The 13,803-nt window shown below is 32.5% G+C and overlaps 1 protein-coding gene across 3 annotated transcripts in view; it reads left to right on the forward strand.

The window, feature by feature from the left end:
• The first annotated feature begins 6,445 nt into the window (after positions 1 to 6,445).
• LOC115882931 (venom metalloproteinase 3) overlaps positions 6,446 to 13,803 on the forward strand; it is a 111,453-nt gene continuing 104,095 nt past the window's right edge. For 2 of the 3 annotated variants that reach the window (XM_030901195.1, XM_030901194.1), the window contains exon 1: positions 6,446 to 6,861. The gene's annotated coding sequence lies outside the window, so the exon portion shown is untranslated. The remainder of the gene's footprint in view (positions 6,862 to 13,803) is intronic. The other variant, XM_030901197.1, reaches the window with a different exon arrangement.

The following is a 13,803-nucleotide window of genomic DNA, read 5'->3' on the forward strand; positions in this document are numbered from 1 at the left end:
AGGTTTTTGCAAGTCTTCAATTTATAAGAGGTAAAATAGTTTCTGTAATTGTAGCCTTGTTAAACCTATATCGGCATAAATCCCCCCTCGCTAAACATTTCTGTTGGATTTCCTGCATCCCGTATATATCGTTTTGGAACTCGAAGACGATTTTCTTCTTCCACATGGTCCAAAATATCCTCAAACTCATCTAACATATTCAAAACTGTTTAATCAGACAAAACGGATTTGCAAGGGATTTATTTTGTTTACTAAAAAAGTTAGGTTAAGAAACTATCCACAGATCACATAAACTATCCAAAATGAAAATCGCAATCTCCAAAATTACGTTTGCTCGTGTATTCTGTGGATTCCGCTCTCAAGAGCCCAAGACCGTCTTGGCGTCTCGAGACGCAACTATAAATACGGGCCTAAGACACTCGAGGAAATCTGTCAGACTTACCACCGAGAAAAATCAAAGATTTTCCTTGATTCAAGTAAGAAGAATCTTCGGATTCTCAAGGGATTTTTATCAGGACACTGTCTTCTCAATGAACACCTCAGTAGATTGAAACTAATAAATAACCCCGAATGCAGATTCTGTGGGGGAAATGGGGAAACACCAGAACAACATCACGAAGTGCGCCGAGCGCCGAGACGACAACCATTGTGCCATGTGCCAATGTGCTATAAACGTTGGTACGACTGATATCGAAGATGGAGAACTAAGCCCCATAAAACCGTCTCAGATACTGACTTTTGTTAAAGCCCTGAGACTATATGATGACTTGTAACTCAAGAAAGGGGGATACAATAGATCTATACACATACAGAGATAGAATAATAACACAAGTTTACAAATTCGGGTCAACTTTTGGACCCGAGCAGATGAGAACGATTCTTAACGTTATTTGATGCCCTGAACTCAGATCTTCAATCCGTTTGTCAAGATTGGCTCTAATTTTCGAGTTCGCGCATGGCAGTAACACTGCGCTGCCATCGGCAGTTAAAAGGCGGCAAGTGACAAAACCATAGTTTCGACAAAAATGGCAAAAACTTTGTGATGTTGTCCTTCATTAATAAGAATATATACATTCGATTTTATTGTTCAACACTAATTGGATATGCTATATTTAGTTATTTATAGGTATTTTTAGACAATAGAGCAAGTTTTGTTTAAAAAAATGTTGGTTAATTCTTTCTTGCTTTGTTTTCTGTATTGAATACAGTAAGAAGTTGAAGTTAAAAGGCGATAAGCGACAAAAAACTGTTCAAATGCCGCCTTTTAACTTAAATATTTACACTTGCCGCATTTTTACTTCCAAAATGGTGACGTTATCACTTGCCGCTTTTTTCAAATTTCAAAAATCGTAGAAAAAAAATATTTTTCAAAAATATTTTTGAATATTTAGATAGGCTCACGTTAGTCTAAAAATGCAAAAATCTCAAAATTGAAAAAAATTCACTTGCCGCCTTTTAACTGCCGACGGCAGTGCACTCTTATAACTTTGTCATACGCAAAAATCAAAGAAGGAATATTTGTCGGACCTGATATTCGAAAACTAATGGCTGACGCAACATTTACAAAATGTTTAACGCTTGATGGGGCAGCAGCATGGGCATCGTTTCAAAGTGTTGTTCAAAACTTTCTCGGTAATCATAAATCACCTGATTACAAGCAAGTAATCGACAATTTGTTGCAAAATTACCACAAGATTGGAGCTCGAATGTCTCTCAAGATACATTTTCTGCATTCACATCTTGATTTTTTTCCACAAAACTCGGGCGACACGAGCGACAGGCGATACCAAGGATTTTGGAACGAAGGCATGATGAGCGATTACTGTTGGACCCTAATCCGTGAAACAGATCCCAAGCAGTATAAAAGACTCAGTTCAACCTCTGTTCATTTCTGATTTATATTGTTTAATTCAATAAATGACCGTTAACGGTCAAAAATAGTAAAGTAATGAATTTATTGAATATTTCTAAAACTAGAACCAATCTTAAAAAATGGACTGCTGATTTGGATTCAGCTCCAAAAATTATCTTAGAAATTGCGTTTAGTTGCCCAGGTCCAAAACCGTGTATATTTGTGTAATAAATAGAATAATAGAAATAGACAATAGGTCGCGATGATTAATTTCTCTCTCCAATACAATCTACAATCCACAATCTTCATAAAATGTTAAAGATTAATTTACACAATTAATTTCATAACGACAAGAAAATAGTTAAATTACCTAGGGGTACTAGAAACTATCTATGCTTTCACATAGATATGTAGGTAATCAAGAATACTTCTTGTACCAAAAACCTTGATGCTTGTTCAACTTGTTAACGACCTTGTTCAACAGAAATAAATAAAAATATAATAAATTTAACCCTTTTGGTTAAAAACCACTTGTTTAACTTAAAAAATAATAAATTTAACACATCTGGTTAAAATACATGGATTTCCGGAATAGTCCTGCATAAGTCTTCAGATGTCGATGGTCGATGGAACATATTTTCAGGAAATTCATTGTACATATGAGTTTTCCAAAAAAACTTTGTCTTTCACTAAAGAAGATCATGTTCCTTTTAAGTAATATTACTCCCATGTTCCACTTTAAGCTCTAGCTCCCCATTTTGGCTGCTTCGTAACTTTCCCTCTCTACGGTACGCTTTGCGAGAGGTACTGTGGTTGTACCAACGTATCACAGGATCAGCCTGTTCGCCTTGTACTCGCTTGTAGGTATGGCAACGATATATCGATATATTAAATATTTCGATACATTTTATTAAATATATCGATATTTTGTTTGTTCAGCGAGAGTAGGGAAGGTTTTGTCAGGCGACATCCAATAAATTACAGAAAATTTAATCGACTTCTAGCAGTCGAAATGGCAGAGAGTAACCGTTACTGTCATATACAAGGCGTCTCTTTAATAATTGAAATGATTTTAAGACTAGGTTTGTGGTATATGGTTGAAAATTACATTATTCTTAACATTTTCCGGGAAGCTAAAAAATCTCTTTGTGTAGCATGATTCATTTTTCTGAAATGGGGCAACGGTCCAGCTACGCCAAAACACCGGTTCCCGATAAATAATCGAAGTTAAGCGACGTTAAACGATGAGAGTAGATGGACGGGTGACCGTCTGGAAACTCTGTCGCGCTGTTGTTTCATGCAAGAGTGTAAAATCTATTGGCACACAATGCGCATTCACGTCGGTTTGAGGCCGGATGAGATTGACAATGATATAGCCGAGGACCGCGGTTCGGATACAGCGTAAACAAAGTAGGCCCAATCCAGATTAGCCTTAGCAGCAAAAAGAAGACGTTAACTTAAAATTCTTTACTTTTTCTCCTGAAATATATTGAGTTGTCATTGATGTTTCGCAATGCCACTTTCTACGTTACCCACATTCTGCATTAATTGTGTGTTTATAAGTTCACAGCAATTTTAATTTTCTACACAGTAAGTTACAATAAATATGCTAGTACTAAAAACAGAAACCAATTGCATTATATCTATTAACAATTTTAGAGAAATTGTACTTATTTAACAAACACAAAAAGGCGTTTAAGGGCACTTTAGACTCTCAGATAATTTACGCAAATCTATTTTTTCTTTTACACATTTAGTTAGTTTGTGCCATTTGCGTCTGGCGGTTTTTATTTAAATAACCTAAGAAACATATTCGACAAACAAACTTTAATGTTAAATCCATAATCTTAAGAGAAATATGTGCCACGCCACTGTTTGGTGGTATAATTGGTGATAATTATTCGTCCTTGTATTTTTTAGTCATTGAGTATAATGCTATTCATGTATTTATACATGGTCGACGGAAAGAGGACTCTAGGGTGGGGATCCTGGACAGTTCTGTTTGACAATTCATTTGACACATTTGGATTTGATTTTAAATTTTATGGATTTGTCGGTCTTTACTGAGCGTATTTTATGTTATTTAATATTTATTCTACTACTGATAGTTGTGTAAAGGTAGTAAATCTAGAAGGAAATTTTGTGGAAGAACTTAAAGGTAACAGTGAAACTATTGCGATTTATCGAAAAAAGCTGTAAAATTTTGGTTGTGTAGCGTGCAGTTAAGTAGATCTCGGTCAAAAATCGAGGGAAATAATAGAATAAATTTTCGCTAGTAAGTGACTATGCAGGGTGGGCCACTGAAAACTTACAATGGCTATAATTTTTAAACCAAAAAAGATATCAAAAAAATAAAAAATACCGTTTCTATAATATCGAGGGGGAATATATATGACGTATTTTTTGAACCACCCCGACCTACCCCTTAGGAGGCACCCCTACTCACTTGAAAATCTTAAATGGCAACACCCTACTTGTGGCGTCTTTTTGGAAAGCTCATGAAAAATGCTAAATGACGATCATAAAGTTTTTAGGGTGAAATTAAAAAACTACCCTTACACGAACAATTAGGGGGACATTAATGAAAAAGGTGATTTTTTCAAGTTACAAATTGGGACCCAGCTAAATGACGCAAATGAAGTATTTTTCAAACCACCCCAACCCACCCCTAGGTAGCACCCCCTGACTTCTAATCTCAAGATAGCGATACCCCACTTGTGATACTTCTTTGGAAAGCTAATTGAAATTGCTAAACGATGGTCATACACACTTCAACTTAATTAGTGGTTAGTGACAAGAAATGTAGGTGTGACAATTTGAAAGAAATTTAAAATGATAATTTATTTTAATAATTGCTCAAAATGACAGCCGTTTTGTTCCATGCAAAGATACAAACGATTTTCAAATTCTTCTCTCACTTTTTGGAAGTCTCTCTCGGAATATTTCAACATGCTTCAGTTCTCCTCTGCCGCAATTCTTGCAACGAACCTGGTTTTGTCTTGTAGACTATGGATTTAGTGTAACACCACAAGGAAAATTCTAAAGGAGTGAGATCAGGTGACCTTGGCGGCCACTCGATTAGACCCCTTCTGCCAATCCATTGCCTTGGATAATATTTATCCAACCACCGCCTTGTGACAATAGAATAATGCGAAGGGGCTCCATCTTGCTGAAAGTGTATGAGGTCTTCATTAAGAGTTATAATAAATTTCTTTGTACCGGTTTTTTTCTCCCAATGATTCATGGATACAAAAATAATTCATTCTATTGATTTTGACACGTTTTGATATTTTTGTTTTATTTTTAGGCTCAATTTTTTTCGTTCTTTTTTATGACAGTCGTACAGCATTTTTTATACGCTTTCCAAAGAGGTGTCACAAGTGGGGTATCGCTATCTTGAGGTTAGAAGTGAGGGGGTGGGTCGGGGTAGTTTAAAAAAAACTCGTTTAGCTGGGTCCCAATTTGTAACTTATGTTGAAAAAAATCACTTTTCTCATTAATGTCCACCTAATTTTTCGTGTAAGGGGTAGTTTTTCAATTTCACCCTAAAAACTTTATGATCATCGTTTAGCATCTTTCATGGGCTTTCCAAAAAGGCCCCACAAGTGGGGTATTGCCATTTAAGATTTTCAAGTGAGTAGTGGTGCCGCCTTAGGGGTAGGTCGGGGTGGTTCAAAAAATACGTCATATGTATTCCCCCTCGATATTATAGAAACGGTATTTTTTATTTTTTTCATATCTTTTTTGGTTTGTAAGTTGTGTAGTAAACCGATCATTCGATTGAAATTTTCATGATCATTCGATCATGAAATTCACTTAAAATTAACTAATTATATATTTTTCTTGCATTTTTGCTTTTATTACCACTTGTCAAAGATTAGATGTCAAAGAATTTAGATACGTCAATTTGACGTACCTGCTTCGGTAGCGCATCGGATGCGTTTGTGTTATTATTATAACTTATCTATTTTTATTAGAATTGTATATGTTTATAATAATTTTAATAACTACCAATATTTATTGACAACGTAAAATAGAACAACAAATTATTGAGTCTACCCTACATCATATTTTTACACGTTTCGAATAAAATTAGAACGGCACTGATCTGATAAGACATATTAGAGTCCCGTCGCGGTTGATTTGCATAGAAGATTTTTGATCCTCCTTCCTTAATCTTTTTATTATAAGGTTGAATCTTAACCAACAATGTCAAAATTTCTAAAACCGTCGTAACGCTCAGTTAAAAATCAAGACGAGACAACCTAGTCTAAACGCCCCTTTATACTCTCAGATAATTTGCGTAAATTGGCTGGTGCAAGCCAAACTGTACTAATAAAGCGTATAAGTGTAAACAGAATTCGTTATTTTGTGCAGTTCAAAAATTTAGCTTGAGTAAAATCTGTCTCGTCTTCATTTTTAACTGAGACATTTCTCTTAAATAATGTTACTTTTAAATTAATAGACGTGCACGCATATAATAATATTTTCGTTCCTACCTATAGACGGAATCATTAATACGGTATATCGATATACATATTTTTAAATTTTGCCATCTCTATTCAGTTGGTACCGAGATACGTAAACGGGGGTAACCAGTCGCGAGTAGACTCTCGATTCTGACGACCGGCAGGGATAGTCTATTAGTCTGGCCAAAAAACTTTGACAGATCAGCCGTGCGCCGTACCGTGCAAACGGGTACCGCGAATTCGCGTAACGTACACTGAGAGAAAAAAATATTCTTGTAAAGTGACACTTACGTCAAAAACGGCTTTTGGTCATTGAAATTTTGAAAAAACCCTCCTATCCATTCCTACATTATTTCGTTAATTTTTTTTGTAGTTTTTAACGGTAAATGTGTTTTCGATATAAAGGTTATGTTTTAGTCAATTTAATTCGGTTAAAGTGTCTTATTTTACTTTATAATCCCCTATTTTTTGGTACCGAGTACAGCTAAATGAATTAGGATTGTTGTTTCTTCAGTGTTCTTCTATAAGAGAATTTATAAGGTAAGTCACCAAATGCGATTATTATATAAACATAATCATAGACTATTTCAGATATTATTACAGTAACTCAAAATTGACCCTATTTTATTTTGATAATTTTACTTCTTTTTGTAATTTTTTTGATTCTGCACATCTAAAATACGAAAAATATGACAAACAACATGAAAATTTTGAAATTCAGGAAGCATATCGCGCTCAGCGAACACGCGACCTGTTTATTTATTAAAATAAAACGGTTTTAGGTATGCCGACTACGTTTTAAAACATAATGGAAAGTTAAGCTGTAACATGTGAATATATACTTTTACTTTCAACCAAGCAGTCGACTGGTTAGCGAACAGCCTTTGTGTCATTGAAATAATACCAGTACATACCTAAACAAACAAACTAACAAAACCTATTGTTTCGAGCATATTTTTATTAATATTTAATCCTAAACTTTGTATATAACATTTTACATTGATAAAATACCAAACCAATCACCAAAATATTATACTACAGAATTGCCTGTACAGCAAAACTGTATTTTTATTTGTCTTTTTAATTCATGAATAGAATGCTTTTTTTTCTGTCTTTCACTTATTCTTTTGCTGGACAGAGTTTACTTACCAACTAAAACGCTATTTCATTAAAAATAATCCGTAAAATTGAGAGACATCAACACTCACATCAACAATAAACCCCACATTATTTTTTGGCATGTTTTTTTTAAGTCCAGAAAATTTAAGCTTGTAAAAGTCTATGTATTATAAAAGTGCATAAAATTTTCAAATTTTTATGATCTTGCCAATGTTTTTTGGAAGTACTTTTAGACTAAAGGGCTTCCACCTTTTGGAAGACCTTTGAGTTAACCAAAATATCTAAATTTGACCAAAATTAGATATTTTGGTCAACTGATTGATTTTGATAAAAATACTGTTATTAACTAATTAAAAATCATAAATTAATAAAACACAGTCTGTTTTGCCATTATGGTATAAAGATTTTTAAAAAATAATTATTTTTTTAAAAGATTCAGTATTAAAATAGAAAAATACGAATTATGTCATTAAATTTTATTAATTATTCATAGTATTATAATGCTAGAATTATATAAATATCATAAGCCGAAATAAATACGAAATTAAATAATTATAGTACCTAACATGTTTTAATAAAAATTTAAATAATCAGTAAGTAGCAAGTTCTCCTTTTTTTGTATAGCATAATGACTAAAATGTGTACCAAATTCGTTAATTATATTTAAAATATTTGAGAAAGTAGTGGGTCTCCGAATGTTATGCAATCATAATCTGAATTTCTGATTTTCTTCTAATAATGGACGTATCATATTAATAAATAGGCAGTAAATAACAAAAAAAAACAGAAATGCTTAAGAGACATATCAGTGTTCTACATTCGACAATGTGGGCGTTTTGGGTCAAATCAATTCTTATATAATACTTTGCTATAGTTTTTCTTGTTTCTTAAGGCTGAACACACATAGAAAGGGCAAAGGAGTTTTAATCAGAAATGTGTTTTTTAAATTAAGAAGAAAAATACAAAGCCTATTGTACGTAAATTATAAAAGACTCGACATTGGTATAGGTATATTATTTCAACAAATTCTTGTACGACTCTTAAAACTTGTTATTTTGCTGCAGTTTTCTGAAAAGGTTAAATTTACACCATAAAGAAAGAATACTTAAGGAAATGTAAGGCTATTAAGAAATGTAACCTCAAAACATTTAGAAATATTGCTATTCGTTAAAATCTTATTGATTGTTTTATAATATTAGCGGTTATTTTATACATGTTTGTTTGACTATGTAGCAACTACATTATAAAAAAAGAGTGACACAGTAGTGTGATTTCGTAATAAGATATAAAACATTACAGAAAATGAATCTATTTTATTTATTTAACACAGTTTTTTATATAATTTTAAAATTAATTTTATCAAATTTAAACAAATTGCAAAACAAGCAATATTTAAATTTCTACATCCAATTCACCATAAAGAATTGCAAATACGGTAATTATTTCCTAAATTAATATTATACAAAAATTACGAGTATCGAAATAGTTGAATTATTAGCAAAAATTGTCCGTTGCAAAAGCATTGTTGCAAGCTCTTTAGATGTCGTTAGGGTGTCCTTTTTTTTCTTTCACTTTTCGTAATCAAACAAACGATTTTCTAATCAAATTCTAGGATAATGGGATATCCGGTATAGTTTCTGTCCATTTTCAATAGTTTCAACACGCCTAATCGTAGGAATCATGGATAATTCCATTAAATTTGGCATTAAACAATTATTTAAAAGTCACCATAATAAAAATCTAATCACAGAAAAAACAAATTAAGTGTTTTGTTAGGACTATTATTACTGTTTAAATAATAGACGAGGATTTTGTAACTTTTATGTAACAACTTTGATTTATTATGTATTATCATTAACAAAGGAACTCTTTGTATTGTCTCTTGCCGTTGTTTCTTAAGATTTTAAAGGACAAAACGTATTGTATGGTAAAAAAAAATATCTCTTAAAATGTAGATTGGAAAAAATTAATTGGTATAGCTTTTTGATGGCTAAAGCATATAACAGATAGATATTAATATATTATTTGTTCAGCGATCATTCAACATCACGTCATATATTGTCGAACTCTCTCTTTCACTTGATAACCAGATGAAAGAGATTGGTGACGTCATTACGGCATTTTGGAAATTACTGTACATTGTTTTTAGTAATTGTCGTTTGATTTGGCGTTTGACTGTCAAAATCTGACTTTTTAATTTGAAATTCCTTTTTTATTACTAAAGTGCGTTGCTACAGGGAGTTAAAGTCTTCATTTATTTTTGATTTAATATAATTTCCTTCCAAGTATTTTTAGTGATTCGAATGAGATTTTGTGAGTAAAAGTTACTATTACATATTTTAATGCTAAAAAATTTTTGACAGATTTATCAGGGACGTGCATATGAGTTATTCCTGGAATATTTTTTTCTAAAAAAACATGTGCGCCACTGACTTTGTCTTTTCTTGTTAGCAAATTTGTGTAGGCCGTTTAATGCCGATTAAAAGTTGTATCTCGATATTTTATTGATTAGGATCACTATCTGATTTTAGATCACAGTCAAAATCTGACTTTTTAATTTGAAATTTTATTGCTAAAATGCATTGTTGATTTCACGAGAATGAACAAGTTCTCTTCGCAAAGTTTATTACCTATTTTACGCGAGAAAAGAGACACTGGCAAAACACCTTTGCCCGTGGATGCTGTATACTAAAGCGGCGGTCACACTGGGTTGATTTGCTAGCCGCTGCTAATAGCTGCTACCAATCTGTTTCAATAGCCGCTGTTTTGGGTTCACACTAGTAGTGGGAACTATCGAATGAATACTATCGAAATATTCGATAGTTGCAATTCATTCGAATAATTCGATAGCTAGTAAGAAAACATTCGTTGAAAACTATTCGAATAAAAATTATCGAATAAATGCGTCATCTGCCTTGAAATATTTAAATTATTATATATTCTAGTAATTCGGCAGCAAAAACCATTCATTTATAAAATTCATTCATTTATGAAATTCATTTATTCGTCAGGATCGATTATAATAAAATATTAACTGGATTTTAGTTGTCGCCCGGCGATTTCTTTCCGAGAAACCCGACAGCGGTCGGTGGCAATGCTATGAAAGAAGCCGGCATCTTTGATTTTTTGCGGAGTCATAGAAAGATAAGGACACATTATTTTTTTTATTGGGGTGCTAGTATTTACACAGAAAATACATTATGAAGGGCGCTGTTGTCATATATTGGTATTAGTTGATATTAGCAAAGAATATTATTGTTTGGCTTTAGTTAGTTAGGGATGGTATGTCTATATATTTAGCATTTTTTTATTAATATTCTGTTGTTACACTGCAAAAATACTTGTTATTTTGGATGTAGGAAAATGAATTTTAATGTTTTTAAGCAAAGACTGGTTTAATAAAAATAATAATAACAGTAATAATTTGTTATACTTATTAACAACAAAATTTAAAATAATTTAATATAAACATTTTTTTTACGTAGTAGCAAAATATAAACAACAAATTAGATGTCAAAATTATTTATATTAGATCCTATTTAAAAATAATATAGTCTTTAAATTTTTTGGCAACGTTGGTTTATTAAATAATAATAATTACAGAACTAATTTGTTATATTAACAACAAACTTGAAAATCATGAAATATAAACACTTATTAATTTTCTAATGTAAATGCAGTGTAATGGAAGGAAAATATAAATAAAAACTTAGAAATCAAAATTATTTATATTAGGTACTTTATATTACTATTTAAAAATAATATTTACTTTTACTGGCATTTACTTTAAAAAATAAATGAAATATTTCTTCGCAAAAAACTACATGTAAGAGAATTAGCATAAACAAAATACAAACATCGTTAACTTTTTTTTAAATTGGCACGTGTAAAACTTTCAATTTAATTTTCTCACCCCATAGTTTGAGTTCGATAACCATTTACTTAACCACATTACTTAAATATGATTATTAAGTTCAACCAATTCATATTATTAAAACATCTAAAATACAAATATGTATTTTTAAAATTAATTCTAAGTTCATCTCATCTCTCTTAAAAATTGCTACTTCTCAAAATTTCCCATTAAAAAATAGGCCATATACCATATAAAATAAAATAATTGAAAGATCGGGCTACGGAAAATCACACAAATTTTCGGAAAAATTTTGACACCTGCACACGCACACAATCGTCAATTAAAAAAAACTACTATTTTAGTATTTTAAATGTTTTAATAAACGCAAAAATAGCACAGTATTTATAAGGCGAAGTTATAAAAAGTTGGAAGAACTAATAATGCACTGACGCACACAAAAATCAAACGAATACTAAATTTCATTTATCAAAAGCATTCGATAGTCGTGGCTCAACGATAACCATTTAGTCCCACGGCGAGGTTGTCACATATGCTTTAGTATACAAATGAATGAATGATTTTATTTGAATAAAACCATTCGATAGTTGAAATCATTCATTCAGTAACCATTCGATAGTTTAATTCATTCGATAGTTCCCATCGCTAGTTCACACACATTTTAGAATATTAGCGCTGTAAATCGTAATAAGAATCAATATTTTCCAGTTTGTCATGTCTGTTCGAAGGGAATTGTTGGTGCAAGTGTTAAAAATGGGGGTTCGTAAACTTTTTTGAAGTTTTGACGAAGAAACAAAAAAGAGTTGTGACGTATTCAGGAGAGGACACATCCCATAAGCACACGTATTTTTCGTAGAGGTTTAAAAAAAATATAATTTGATTTGCAGTCCACTTGACCTCCGACATCTTCGAAATCTATCAAGAAAATAAAATTAAGTCACGTAGTTTTATTATTTACCAGCAGCTTCTTGTCATCAATTCGGATCACACAATGCTATTGAAGGGCTGCTAATAGCGAACCGAGGGTCACGTGATGCGCTGGCGGCTGGTAAAGTTGAACATAGGCTACCCACCCAGCTCAGGCTGGTTGCTGGTAATTTTATTCGTCGGCTAGTAAAAACAGCGGGGTTGGGGATTCACACTACGCTATTACCAGCCTAACAGCAACTAGCGGCTATAGTAAACCAACATAGTGTGATCGCCGCTTAAGGGTCGGCATTTCTGGTCTTGGCCAGTCTTGGGTGCCGATTCTCGTGTGTACGAAGAACACGCTTAGTAAAATAAGATGAAATTCATATTTCTAAAAGATCAGCAACTCGCCATATTAATTAAAGACACTATTAATTTTATATAGGAATACACCTCTGCATTGTGCTTACATATTAGTATACGGCGTCCACGGGCAAGATTGTTCTACCAGCGTCTATTTCTTGAGAAAAATAATTTATGAACTTAGCAATGAGCTCTTGTTCATTTTGATTAAACCTTTGAGGCATTTTTGCAATAAAAAATTTGAATTTTGTTTGACAGCAACAATCGATTTTTAATTTTGACATTGATCGATGAATTATGAATTATAACCCCAAATCACATGAAAATGACAATAATTACTAAAAAGAATATGTATAGTAAACGCCACGAATGTTTGGGAGTGATTCATCGGTCGCTACCATGTGAACCTTTGATGTGAACTAATCTGTTCAAGGTCACATAAAACTTAATTCCAGTGCCGTGGTGTTTCAAGTCATATAATAATCAATATATAATCTGTTGTATTAATTTGTTGTTTTAACTGTCAAAGTCTTGTCAAAACATATATTTGGTTATAAATATAAAATGGAATGCCCCATTGGTCGCACTGCAAGCACACCAATGGACTGACGCACAAAAACGAATCAATCAAAGAAACGCGATATAGTATCGTCTTTGTCAATCACGCTAACATTTTAGAATAAGTAGGAGGAGCGCAGGTAGATGATTAGACCGGGCCTTTAAAAACTTACGTCTGCGGTAAAAATTTACGTTTTTAATGGAAAAATGATAGCGCGCGTGTCGATTCTAACTTCATCAGGCGATGAATCACTCCCAAACATTCGTGGCGTTTACTTTAGTAATTTACGAAATGCCGTAATGACGTCACCAACCTGTTTCAACTGGTTGTCACGTGATTGAGAGAGTTTTGGAACGATGGCTGGACGTTCTATACGTACGTTTTACTTGGAAAATCTGGTATATGCGCCTAAAATTACAAATTTAAAGACAATGAAAATAAATTAAATAAATTTAACAAAAACGGAACTCACTCAATTACAGGGTCTATTTTACCATAAGGCCCATAAGCCATAAGGCCCGGGCCTTGGGACCGGTGGTCTAGGGGGTCCGTTAAAGGTTGTACAATGTTCATAATTTCAAATGTAAATTTACATAGCAGAGAAAAAAACAGTTACCTCTGATAAGGAAAATAGAATTAAATAAAATAAGCTTTAGAT

Source organism: Sitophilus oryzae, unplaced genomic scaffold, assembly GCF_002938485.1.
Source record: "Sitophilus oryzae breed Bouriz unplaced genomic scaffold, Soryzae_2.0 scaffold_1801_pilon_pilon, whole genome shotgun sequence".
Classification (NCBI taxonomy): Eukaryota; Metazoa; Arthropoda; class Insecta; order Coleoptera; family Curculionidae; genus Sitophilus; species Sitophilus oryzae.